Raw genomic sequence first — 11678 nt, forward strand, 5'->3', positions numbered from 1 at the left:
AACTGATTTCATGACATACTACCGAACAACAATAATCGAAACAGCATGGTTTGGGCATTAAAAAAAAAAAAAAAAAGACACCCGGTCCAGTGGAACAGAATAGATATCTCATATAAATAAACAAACAATTTGCACACCCCAGTTATTATCAACAAAGGACCCCAAAGCATATAGTTGAGAAATGGCAGTATCTTAAATAAAAAGTGTTGCAAAACTGGATATCCCCATGCAGAAGACATGAACTCAACCCTTATCTCTAACCCTACATGTAATATCTCAAAATGGATTAAGGACCTAAATGTAAGAACTAAAATCCTCAAACTAAAAGAAGGAATTGTAGAGAAAACATTTCAAAATATTGGTATAGGCAATGTTTTTCTAGAGAGAACCTCCAAGTCACAGGAAAGAAAACCAAAAATTGACAAATGGGAATGTCAAACAGAAAGCTTCTTCATATCAAAGGAAACAGTCAACAGAATGGAAGACAGTCCACAGGATGGAAGGAGATCTTTGCAAGTATTTATCTCACAGAAGGTCAGTATCTAAATTACAAAAGAGCTCAAAAAATGAAAGAGGTAATTCACTTAGAAATCTGAAATCAGTTTTTAAAACAGTACCAATGGTTAACAAATATATAAAAAAATTCTCAATTATCATTATCCATCAGGTAAATGCAAAATCAAGACTACAATGAGATACCATCTCACTTCAATTAGAATATCTATTTCCAAAAAGAAATAAATAAAAAGCAACTTATGTAGGAGAGGTTGTGAAGAAAAAAGAAACTCTCACATGTTATCAGTGGGAAAAGAAATTAGTACAGCCATTTTTAAGAACAGTGTGGAGGTTCCTCAAAAAACTAAAAAAAAAAAAATAACTATACCACAAGATCCAGCTCTCCTCCTTCTGTGTATATATCCAAAGGAAATTAAATCAGCATACCATAAATATACTTACATGTCCATTCTGTGCAGCACTATCTGCCATATTGAGATGTGCAACTGACCTAGGCACCTATCAACAGATGATCAAGTTCTAAAAATATGGCATATATACATAATAGAATATTCAGTCTTGAAGAAAATCCTGTGCTCTGCAGCAAAATAGATGAAACTAGATGACATTATGTTAAGTGACACTGTTATGTTGAGCCAAGACACTAAAAAAACAAAAACTATATATGCCCTCACACATGTGAAAGCTAAAAAACGTCATGTAGAACAGTGATTAAGAGAAGTTGGGAAGGGTGTGTGTGTGTGAGGGAGGGTGGATAGGGGATCTTTGCAAGCTATGTTCATGTGTGGAAATATCACACTGAACCCCACTATTCTGTATAATTCATATGTTTTCATAAAAGTAAAAATAAAATGTAAAAATTAATAAAATGATAAATCTAAAAAATATCTGTAACTTCTAACCTAGAAAGTTCATTTCTGTGTGTATCCTAAGAGGTGAGTGTTTATATTCATAAAGACATTTACAAACCAGTTGTGGTGGTGCTGAAGCAGGAGAACCTCAAGTTCAGGGCCAGCATGGGAAACTTAGTGAGACTCTATGTCAAAGTGAAATTTCAAAAAGGCTGGGGATGTAGCCCAGCGTGAAAGCACTTGCCTAGCTTGCAAAAGGCCCTGGGTTCAATCTCCAGGGCTGACAAAACAAACAACCAACCAAAAACTTGTCTAAAAGTATTTAAAAGTTTTTTAGTTATTCAAAATAACTAAAATCTGGTGACAATTCAAATGTATAGATAAATTGCTGTATGGTCACACACAATGCAATGTTACACAGCAAAGAAAAAGATTGAACTACTGCTACACATCACAACATGGATAGATCTCAGAAATAATGTTCTATGAGGAACGGGCATTAAGATTCTATTAATGCAAAGTTCAAAAACAGAATCAAAATTAACCTAATATGATAGAGATCAGAAAATTGATTGCCTTTAAAAGGTTGTTGACTGGAAAGTGGAACCATGACTCAGTCTTCTGGGTGCTAAAAATATTTTTCAGGGTGATGGATCTTACCTGGGCTTCTTTCAGGAATAATACCATAAAACAGGAAGAAGATAAAGCCAAAAGAAGTTTTATGGGTAAAACTTTATTTGGGGGCATGATACCAGGGGTGGGGGGACACTAAGAAGGGTAAAACAGGAAATACAGCGGTGCTTATCAGCCTTTCACCAGTGTGAAAAACTGGGATCTGATCTTGCTGGGACTTCCTGGCCCTCCATACCGATTGTGCCTCTTATTATTCACCTGAGGGGTTTGGGAGGAGCACATATTCATGACCTCACACTATTAATAGTTAAGGATGGTCCCATGGGATGTTACCTCCCCACAGGCGGAGTTCTGAGTGCTAAGTTCACACATGCTAAGTAGCTTCTTCAGGTGTCCCAGTCACATCATGAGAAAGTCTTGGGTCAAATGCACAGAGGATGTTCCTGGCTGCAGAAATGAGCCTGTCACAATGCTTCATTAGGGATGGAGGGAAGAGCTGGCCTTGATGTAAGGCAGGGTAAAAGAGGTGTCTTGCTACTATCTTCTTACATTGACAAACAAAAAATATATGTAAAACCGAAAATCAATCTTATTTTCCTAAGAAAGTCTTAATCCTCCAACACTCAGTAACTAAATACTCAATGCTCAGTAACAGTTACCGAAGCTCCTAGTTACTCCACGCCACCTAGTGGTAAAACACAGACATTCACAAACATCATCAGGTGTTTAAAGAGAAAATTTGCTGTTTCACCATTTCAAACTGAAATTCTGGTGCCTGATGTAGAACTGCTAACCTGAAGTTTATTGTTAGAACCCTTATCTTAACTCACTATTTTTAAGAAGAACAAACTAAATTTGGTATTTTTAAGTAAACTGTAATCATGTGGGGAGGTTTGTAGTTGATATTTTGCTGTAAATGGAAGACTTGATTATCTGCCTCTGGGCAATTTCTCCCCTATTTTGTTCCATAGTTATGATCAGCCTAAAATAAGATCCAGATGCTGCATTTTTAATCTAAACAATCAAAGTTCCTCCAGTCTTCTTTTGTTAAGAATTTTTATGTGTACGTTTATGAATAACATATGTCTGTAATTTATTTTATATAATTTCTTTGTAAAGTTTCAGTGTTAGGCATATGCTGTACTTATAAAATAAATTGAGAGCTGTTTCCCTTTCTATTTGTCAAAGATTTTATGTATTACTTGCATTTTTTTTTCCCTTTTAATCATTGATAAATTCACTAAGCCTTCTGGCTCAAAATTTCTCTTTATTGGTGGGGTTGAAAAAATAAATATGTTAATATTTATTTTTAATTTATTTTATTTGATATTTATTGTTTTAATAACAAATTACCATAAAGTTATTACAATCTTTACTTTTTCCTCTCAATTTCTGTAAATTATGTTCTTAAGAATTTTTAAAAATTTAATCTACATTACCAAATGTATTGACATCAAGTTTTTAATTATATGCCCATCTTATCAATTTAATAATAGAGTTTGTACTAATATTATTTCTTTTATTGTTGATACTGGTACTTTGATAATTTTTCTCTTTTTTTATTCATCATTCTTGTTAGGGATACATCAACTTGATTAATCTTTAGAGGAAGTGTTTAATTTTCAACTAGTTGGGTATTTTCTAGATGTCTCCTTGTTATTGATTCCAAGTTCATTTTCATTGTGATCAGAGAACATATTCAGTGGTTTCAATCTTCCATATTGAATGAAACTTCTTTAATGGCACAGTGAGTGTTCTGTGCACATTGAAAGAAAACACATTCAGAAGTTGCTCAGGTGTAATGTCTGATAGTTATATATTGGGTCATATTGGTTGATATTATGGTTCCAATCTTCTGTATACAGATCTTAGACATTTTGTCTGTCAATTGCTAACAAAAGATATGTTTAAAAATATCTCCAAGCATATTTGCAAAAACGACTTTTTCAGTGCATATTAGTCATCATAATACACAGGTGCACTTTGCCATAGTCACACATGCATGAAATATAATTTGCTTCATTTTGGTCTCAGGTACTTCCTCTTTCCCCTCCCTCTTTCCTCTCCCTTTTTTCTCTTTGTCTTCTTTACTAGCATTTCTTCTATTTGTTTATTTATTGTTGTTTTTATACTTGGTGTTTTATAGATACACATACAGGTGAAATTCACTGGGGGATATTGTATATTTACATAAGCTTTTTGGTTTGATGGCATCCCACTTATTGATTCTTGGTTTTATTTCTTGAACTTTAGGAGTCTCCATAAGGATCTTGATGCCTGTGTCGATATGTTGGAGTGCTGAGCCTACATTTTCTTCTTGCAGTGGCAGAGCTTCTGGTCTAACTCCTAGGCCTTTGATCCACTTTGAATCGACTTGTGGGCCGGGTGAGGGGTCCACTTTCATGCTTCCACATATGGACATCCAGTTTTCCCAGCACCACTACCGTGGTTGGCACCCTTTTTATTTATTTATTTAGAGCTAAATTTTATTTTATTCATTAATTCTACCTGTTATTTTTGTATAAATGTTCTATATTTTTTTAAAAAAATGGTTATTTTTAGTCATATATAACAGTAGGATTCAATTTGACATAATTATAGAATCATAGGATATGTTTTATTATAGTTCATTCTCCACTACTTCTTTCCTTTCTCCCCTCCCCATTTCTCTTTCCTCTAGACTTTAGTCTATTGATCTTTCTGGCTATTTACTTACAGTTTCTTTGTTGTTTGTTTGTTTGTTTTTAGTGTCTTGTGGATATGCATAATGGTGAGATTCCCTGTGGTATATTCATATATGTAAATAGGAATGTTAAGGTCCGATTTGTTCCTCTGTCTTCCATTATCCTGTGCCTACTCTCTCTCCTTCAATGCCCTTCCTCTATTCCACTGATATTTATCCTATTTTCATGGAATTCTACCACTCTATTTTCTTTTCTCCTTTTCCCCCTTATTTTGGACTAGTTTCAGTTTATTAGAGAAAACATTTGACCCTTGGCTTTCTGAATTTGTCTTATTTCACTTATATGATAATTTTCAATGATTCTTAAGTTTGGTCTCTTAATGTTATCCCAGATGTCTTACACATTCTTTTCATGGTCTCTTAACATCTGTTCTTTATTGTCCACTTTATTTTCAAGATTATATACTTTGTCTTGAACTCCTCAGGATTGGTCTTCAATGTCATCTAATCTATTGATGATGCTTTCCTTTCAATCTTTCATTTTCAGGAATTCCATTTGGTTCTTCTGCAGATTCTTTATAGAAATTACCTTTCACTTCCTGTGTTTTCTAAGTTCATGCCTTACATCGTCTTCTAGCTTGTTGAACATTCTAACTATGAAATTTCTACATCCTTTCTCTGATATGTTCTCATTGCTGAATCAACGGGACCAGTTGTTGGAATGTCTTGGCTATTTGGTGTGGTTTGTTCCCTTGGTTTTTCATATGGCTCTTATGTCTGTCCATCTTCTGGGATGATTATCACTTTTTTTAACATAAGGGATTATATAGTAAACTTCTTCCTCTTAAGAGCCCAGGATATAAATGTGTAAGTATTGATAATTTTATTCAATTTGTGTCCTTTGTGGTTCCCAGTTCAGTACCACTTGGAGAGAAGCCACAGATCCCTATTTACTGCAATCCTTCGGAGCAAATCCACATACTCTTCAATCTTAGGAAAACCCAAAAACTTGTTGATAGTGTTCTCAACAGTTTCTCTAACCCAGATATAAACTTGTTGTAAAGTTCTGGAATATGTTGAAAAGTTACTAATCAAACATAGTCAAACTGCTAAAACATTATGTAGGGGTTGGAAAGGGGAAGAGAGAAATTTGGACAAAAGAGGAGAGAGAAAGAAGAGAAAAAGAAAAAAATATAAGAGAAAAAAAGATGAACCCAAAAGTAAAAATAAGAGAAAAGCAAATTGGTGGGGTGGAGGAGATTGAAAATCAACAGGTAATATAACAGGGAAAAGGAGGTAAGGGAAGCAAATATGAACCTAAGCTAGGAAAACAAGGAGAGAATTATTCAAAATAATGCCTTAAAACATTAGAAGAAATACAATCAAATGGGCTGATGGTACAATATCAAATAGTAGGGTAACAACTGTCAAATGAAGAGGAAGAGTGATATATGATCAAAGTTGACATTTCAGCTATTTATGATAAACCATGCCAGGTGAAGAGAATTCTTATTGAATGCCAGTTTGGATTTCATCAGCATCTGAGAGATTTAGAAAGTGTCCATCACTCTTCAGATTTGGATTCCTCCAGAAATTCTGGGTACAGGAGCCACTCTCCTAGTTGCTATGAACTCTCTACCAGCCAGTTCTCATTTGAGCCCAAAGTCTGGATGCTCTGAGTATGTGGTGTTGTATCTGTTGGCTCTTTCTGTGTGCAGGAGCTCAGAATACGGGGCTCTGGGCTGTTGGTTTGATTGCTGCAGGTAATCACACACCTGTTCCTCTCCACAGGGTCCTCTTCAAAGTGACAAAGAGGCTGGTGACAGTCTGCAAGTGTAAGACTTGTGGTTGTGTTTCTCTATGGGTGGTGGGGGGTACAGAGGCATCCCCCTGACCAACACAAATTGCCAGAGCACTGTTCCTGCTGCCAGGAAAGAGGCTCAGCCAGTTCCCCTAGGTTCTAGTTCCCACAGCGTTAAGGTTGTGAACCATGGGTGCCACTTCCCTCAACTGCCGAGGACAGAGACTGCCTTCCCTGCTGGGTTCTGAGATCTCATTTCCTGCCACCATCTCTGCCAGGCGCCCATGGATCATGTGCAGACTGCTGGGCTAGCCAAACACTTCCTAGGAGTGCCCTGCTCTTGGGCCTACCTCAACCCGTTCCCCTTATTTATAATGGGGGGGTATTGAGGGTTTCAGCCACTTTCAGGTGGTAATTATCCCTCTACAAGTTCCTTGTAAAGGAACTTCCCCTGGTTGTATTTGTTGCTGTTTGAAGGAGGGGTGATGCTGTTATGCCCAAAAGACTGTCATGCCTGGCATAGCACTCAGTCCACAATTTGAGTTCAACTGCTGGATCTCCTTCAATGATCCTGCTGTTCCTGTTGTGTTTCAACTTGGCCTGCTTTTTTCCAGCTATTGCTCAAGTAGTGAGTTTTTGTCATTTTCATCTTCCTTTCTCTCTCTGTTGCCCAACCTTCTCGATTCTCTGCTTTGGGCTTAAGGTTAAGGAATTCTATCCTTATTTTCTGCTCTAGTAACCAAACTACAAGTATCTCCAGATCTCATACTGTCTAATATGGGGTCTTAGAACATTTACTAAGGACAAGGACACTGTGTAAGAACATGGGGCGAGGGGTGAGGACCCGCAGTGGTTAGGAAAGGGAGACACAACACTGGAAAGCTTGTAATTATCTCTTGGTAGGTAGAAAGTTTTTATTTTTATTTTTTAAGTGTAGCTATGTTTAAAACTCTGGAATCTAGGATTCTGTTTTTCTGTCATGAGCCTAAGAGGTCCTACTGCAGAAAAAGCACAGACGACACACATTCTCTAGGGTTTGACTCACAAATGGTAGATCTGCAGCTGTACTCCTTCAAAAGCAAATAGGAACAAATGAAAAACTACACAAAGCATATGATCTTGAAGCTGCTACAGCAGAGGAGGCGGGTGGACAGCAATTGGGACCCTAGTGATTTGGGCTTTGGAGTCATAAAATTGAAGACAAAAAAGTAGACCACTAAGGTCAAAAGTGTGGGTCACAGGGAAGCCAGCAACTGAGAGTTCTGGGGAGGCAGCCCAGATGTGCAAAACAAAAAGGGAAGAGAACACCTGGGGGAATAATGCAAAGGGGCAAGTGGACAGAGTAACAGAAAATGCACAAGATCCGGAGCTCAATCCTCAGCACTGAAAAAAAACAAAAACAAAAAAGTTCCTATTGATAAGGTGACTTTTCAGTGCCATATAAAACTTGTTCCATGGCAGTCAAAATAGGAGAAGATCAATGGGATAGAAAGAAGCTGGTGATGTGAGAGAAGCTGGAATCTTAGAAGAAAGCCCAAACTAAAGGGAAATGGGAAACTGAGTAGGAGGCTCAGGGTTTTGGCCGGGAGCAGAATTTTCTTGTTTCAGACAGTAAACATTTTTCTGCTGGTTGGAGAAGGAAGTAAGAAGAGAGTTCTGCGGGGATAGGTCTTGTTTAGAACAGAAATCAAAGAAAAACTTTTCAGAGAGAAAACAATAACAAGTGCAAGTGCCATGCTGTGACAGTGAAATTGATAAGAACTGGGGCAATTGACCAGTTAGGTGCAAGAGGATGTGTGTGTGTGTGTGTGTGTGTGTGTGTGTGTGTGTGTGTGTGTGTGTTGGTAGTTTATATCTAGAGAGTCAGAGTGCCATGGTGGTGCTATCATAAAAGCCCTTGACTGGAGGTCCCTGTAGTCTTCTGGAGGGTGTCTACAGAGAGAGCAGGGACCCTGTAATAAGCAAATGCCACCTAAGATAAATGAGCTCCTTCTGTGCTTCGCATTCTGAGTCTTCCCATTCTGATGCCTTTCTTTCCCAATTCTCTCCTTCCAAGTGCCTCATTTCTCCCCATTGTTTCTGTTCTTTTGCTACATACAGGGTTTGAAGATCCTATTACCGTCCATATCAGCAAGACTGCATCCTTTTACAGCAATTCCTGGGTTCAAGACATATGCTCAGTTGGGTTGCATGAACTGCAGACTCGCAGCTGGGACAGCAGCTCTGATACTATCATTTTCCTGTATCCCTGGTCCAGGGGCAAATTCAGCAACAAGGAGTTGAGTGAACTGGAAACATATTTACGAAACTACTTCACTAGTGTCTCTCAGGCAGTTCACACTGGTCTATTACAATTTGATTGTGAGTTCAGTTCCCTCAATTGGGAAGGTGGTGCATGGGGTATCTCTCTGTGAGTTTTTGTTCCTCTAGGAAATTGCATATTCTGTTCTGAATCTTACTCCTTTCTCTCCATCATAAAATTACAATCACGCGGTTGGGCAAGTTCTATAAACCAGATCCTTCAAACACTTCTGTCTTCTGCTACTTATGATCTGCTTTCTCACTGATTTCAGGACTATATTTTATCATCCTGCCTTAGAGATATATCTTGTAGCCACCCTTTTCCCAGATCTCTAGTTAGGTAGCCTCCTCACTCTTTGGTTAACTCTTTAAAGTGCGATTTTCTTCTGCCCCATTGAATCTCTTCAGCCTTCCCTGTCTGCACAGTCATTGTAACCACAGGATCCACTTACCCTCGCTTGTTACAATCTCAGACTCACAACTTTCCCCTCCCACACAGTTCTAGGTACCTTTGAACAATTTTCCCTTTTTTCAAATCACCCATTTCTTCCTCTACCTCCAACTCCTACTAGTTCCCTTTTCTGTGCACCCGTGATCCAACCAGAATTGGTTCCATTCCTATAAATCTGCGAAACTTCTTTCCACTTCTATTCTGTGTTGCTTCTACTCATTCCATTTTATCCTTTCAAAATTCCCTTTGTCCTTTAATTCATTGAATCCCTCTTCCCTAAGTCCCTTTGATATACAGATGGCAGCAGGCTGTGAGATGCACTCTGGGAAGAACTTCATAGGCTTTTTACAGTTAGCTGTTCAAGGAACTGATTTCCTGAGTTTTCAGAATGTAACATGGTTGCTTTCTCCAGAGGGAGGAAGAAAGGCCCAAGATTTCTGCAGACTACTCAGTCTGAACCCAGCCCTCACACACAGGATGCCCAGGCTTCTCAGTGACATCTACCCAGGATTCATCTTGGATCTTCTTGATTTAGGGAAGGCTCATCTCCAGTGACAAGGTCAGTACTGTACCCATTCTCCAAGAACTTTGTAATCTAAAAGCAAATTGAGAATAAGAAGGGGACACAAAGGAGAGGAGGGTGAGTGGCATGCTCAGAAGTGGGAAAGATGGACCTATCAAAGGTGATGGGATCTGAACCACTCAGGTATCTCCATGTCCACCTGTGAACCTCTTTTCTGTCCTTTTCAGTGAAGCCCAGTGCCTAGTTGTCCACTGGTCCCAGTCCTGGACCTGGCCGTCTGCTGTTGGTGTGCCACGTGTCTGGCTTCTACCCAAAGCCCGTGTGGGTGATGTGGATGCCAGGTGACCAGGAGCAGCAGGGCACTCAGAGAGGTGACTTCCTGCCCAATGGTGATGGGACGTGGTATCTCCGAGCAACCCTGGATGTGGCAGCTGGGGAGGTGGCTGGACTGGCCTGCAGGGTGAAGCACAGCAGCCTAGGAGGGCAGGACCTCGTCCTCCACTGGGGTGGTAAGAGTGGGACCCAGGCTGGAGATGGGGGGAGGTGATCCTCTAGAAGACCAGAAGGACAATCTGTAAATTTGGGATTGGGGGATTCCAGACCTAAAAAAAGACAAGTAAGTTGATCAAAGAATTAGAAGAGTTAAAAACCGAGAGGTGAGTAGATGCAGGAGGATATTGTGGGTTGATAAAGTATTCATCTCTGAAGAGGGATTTGAGAAAAAGTGGGGAGAAAGATTGGTGAGGTAGACAAACCAGAGAAGCCCAGGTTAATACAATGAATCAGGGAGCAGATGGGTCAAACAGGGCATGGATTTAAAATAACATCCTTGGTGTCCATTGGAATCTGCAGAGCATCACAGTCTCCTGGGCTTGATCTTGGCCATGGTGGTGGCCCTGGCTCTTCTGATAGGTCTTGCATTTGGTTTAGGAAGCTCTGGTGAGTTCTTTGTATTCATTTTTTTCCCTATTCTTCCCTCATTCCCCACTTTTATTACCATTTTTTTCTTTCTCCTCACTTTTACTTTCCTCCTTAGTCCCCTTAATTTTTTTCTCCTCAGTTCTTACCTCCACTTTTTGAATTTCTGTAATTTGCTCTGTTCTCCTTTGGTTCACTTTAGGACAAACCCTGAACCTCTGCAGTGCTCTCCCTTTGAAATGAGGACCCAGTGACCCAGCTGCTCATCATACACCTCAACACCACGTGGTGATGACATCACTTCAACTCTCCTCGTGAAACTTTTATAATTTATTGCTACTTCATGAACAGTTAACCAAGAAATGCTCAGTGTAAGCTTGCAGGATTTGTTGTTCTCACTTGAATTCTGGGGGTTTAAAATTAAATTTTTAACTCCACCTTGTTAGATATTAATTGATCATTAGGTGCATTCCCACACCTTCACAGCTTACATCCTTCCCAGGACCTTCCTTGATTCCCAGTGGAAAGCAGTCTGTCTCTCATCTATGTTCCCCCACATTTCACCTGCACTTTGCTAACCATACCCCTCACTCCCTAGCTTCTCTGGAAGTTGTGTAGGTTCTTTCCCCCTTCTAATATTTGAAACTTGAGAGCAAAGTGTATGTCTTTTTAATGTCTGTATCCCTGGGGAAGTGTCTTGCCTGCATATAACATGTTCTTAATAAAAACAGCATTGACTTTAAGCCAAATATTTAATCTTTTAACATTTTCTCCTTTCCTGACATCTGTGTTACAGTTGAGGTATTTGATGTGCCTCTTATTAAAAGTCTTCTCACTTTGCCAAGATATTTCAAGCTATCCTAGTTTTACAATTTCTTCTCTGAGCCTCTGAGAAGAAACACAATTTTGCATCTTTCCCCTTTTGTTATTCAACTGTAGAGAATTAGTATAGTGGAACTATTGTTCCAAAGATTTTAAATTGAAGGGGCTGGGGAGAATGA

The 11678-nt window shown here is 39.0% G+C and overlaps 1 pseudogene; it reads left to right on the forward strand.

Moving 5' to 3' along the window:
* LOC143403370 (T-cell surface glycoprotein CD1a-like) overlaps positions 1–11295 on the forward strand; it is a 40164-nt pseudogene extending 28869 nt beyond the window's left edge.
* Positions 11296–11678: the final 383 nt, after the last annotated feature.

Source organism: Callospermophilus lateralis, chromosome 7 (assembly GCF_048772815.1).
Source record: "Callospermophilus lateralis isolate mCalLat2 chromosome 7, mCalLat2.hap1, whole genome shotgun sequence".
NCBI lineage: Eukaryota > Metazoa > Chordata > Mammalia > Rodentia > Sciuridae > Callospermophilus > Callospermophilus lateralis.